Source organism: Gekko japonicus, unplaced genomic scaffold (genome assembly GCF_001447785.1).
Source record: "Gekko japonicus isolate JY-2015 unplaced genomic scaffold, Gekko_japonicus_V1.1 scaffold5161, whole genome shotgun sequence".
NCBI lineage: Eukaryota > Metazoa > Chordata > Lepidosauria > Squamata > Gekkonidae > Gekko > Gekko japonicus.
The window spans coordinates 25,354-27,725 of NW_015169337.1; positions in this window are offsets into that span (position 1 = coordinate 25,354).

The following is a 2,372-nucleotide window of genomic DNA, read 5'->3' on the forward strand; positions in this document are numbered from 1 at the left end:
TGGTCTTAAAGGTGCCACTGGACTGTTTTGGACCGGGGGGCCGGGGGGGTTCTGCAGCTTACCTGGCTGCTTCTTGTTCTGACTGGGGGCTGCTGGGAGCAGGGGGTGGGGCTTCTTACATGTGCCCGCCCCCTGGGCTCTTTACTGCCAGAGCTCCGCTCCTGTGCACTCCTGCAGGAAATGACCCCAGAAGCTATGTAAGGTGAGCAAGAGAAAGGACAGGTTTTATGACACCCGGAAGACTAATTCTTCTTTGCATAAGCTTTTGTGAGCTAGAGAGCCCCACTGGGTCCCTGTAGAGGCCAAGTTTTTCCTGGCATGGAAACAAAGTAGGAATGCCAGCCTCCAGGTGGGACCTGGGGATCCCCCCAGAACTGCAGCTCGCCTCCAGACTACAGAGATCCGTTCCCCTGGAGAAAATGGCTGCCTTGGAGGGTGGACTCTATCTCCAGCGGAGGTCTGTCACATCACCTACAATAGGTTGCCTCTGTTCCTGGGTTGCCCCACAGTACACTGCCTCTGAACATGGAGGTTCTGTTTGTTGGAGTGAGCGACTCAGCATTGCCTGGACACTGGGGGGCGCTACATCGCACTAAGGGTTTATAGGTATTCTCTCCTTGAAGGGGATGCGTCTCATTGTCTTCACCTGGGAGCTGTCCTCTGACCCCCTCCTCCCCCCCTTTGTCTTCTCCCTCTCTGCACATGGCCTTCCATGGAGATACATCTCTGCCGGTCTCTCCTGTACAGCCAATGCCCTCATATTCCCACACGCAAGGGGCAGCCGCTCCAAAAAGTCCTTATAAGCTGCGGAAGAGATGAGGAAAGGAGAAGTGAAGGCTGAAGGACTCTGAATTGTGCCTTTGAGAACTCGGAAAGGGGATGATTGGGGGGTACTGTTTCTAGACAGTTAAGCGTTAAAGAAAAAGAAAGTCATACAAATGTTTGACTCAGTTTATAATAATCTAAGTGAAGTGAAGATTTGCTGTAACTAAGCTAGTGAAGATCTCCTCTCTTGGGTTTTTAGTTAGTAGTGGGTTCTTTTGCTTTATCCTATATATGTAATCCCCCCTTCCCTTTTTTCTGTAGTAGTTTTGTAGTTTGATAAAAAAATAATAAAAAATCCCCTCCGGGGGCTCAAAAAAATAATAATTCCCACACGCACGATGCCAGACAAGCTGGCCTTTTTTGATAGGGCTCTTTAGATTATGCTTCACTTTCTCTTCTTTTGACTGCAACCTGAATGTGTACTGGATCCCCTTGAAAAAATGCGAGTTCACCTTTTTTGCAATACACCTCTTGGGAGATTTATTTACTCAGGATCATGCTTCTTTGACTGGGCAAAACTCTGCTGTATTTACCAAGTATCTCAATACCATGTTGCAAATCCCCACCGGCAGCCTCTGCTCTGTGGTCACGCACCCTTCTAACATCACCTGAGCCAGGGGCAGCAGACGCCCCATGTGAATATTGCATTGTAAGAAGGAATGCGTTGGCCTCACTGGAGCCACTGCCGATCGGTTTTGTTTCTATGCGGTGACTCAAGCGCCCAGTGTTATTAGGGGAAGGGCTATGGCTCAGCGGTAGACCTGCAGCTTTTTGTGCAGAAGGTCCCGGGTTCAAACCCTGCCATTTCCAATTAAGAGATGTGAAAGACCCCCTAGCCAGTTTGGTGTTGTGGTTAAGTGCGCGGACTCTAATCTGGGAGAACCGGGTTTGATTCCCCACTCCTCCACTTGCAGCTGCTGGATGACCTGGGGCAAGCCATAGTTTTGTCAGCTGTTCTGGAAAGAGCAGTCCTCGAAAGAGCTCTCTCAGCCCCACCCACCTCACAGGGTGTCTGTTGTGGGGAGGGAAAGGGAAAGGAGTTTGTAAGCCGCTCTGAGACGGGGTATAAATCCATTCTCCTCCTCCTCCTCCTCTTCTTCTGTCTAAAACCACAGAATAATGTAATACACATACTGTTCCTCTCTAACCAAGCAATATAATGGACAGTTGTAACTACTATGTGTGTATACCTTTCTGGCACAGGAGAGCTCTCAAGTGCAACAGTAGTGGTGTTGATTTGTTTGGTTGCCTGGAGGCCATTTAACTTGCCACAAATCGCCAGTCTGAGTAGACAATACTCCCCCCCCCCAGTTTAATACTTTATTACAATTTTTCACAAAGCAAAAAGCAACAAAAACAAACAACTTGGTTCCATCCCACCCATCTTGCATATAATAAAATTGGGTATATGATTATTAACATTTCAGGGTTAAAAGGAACATTGACACCTAATATTTGCTTTAACATTCCATGCGCCCCCACCCAGAATTTTCTACTCTTATCACATGTCCACCAAATGTGATAATACGTATCCACTTTTTCCCTAC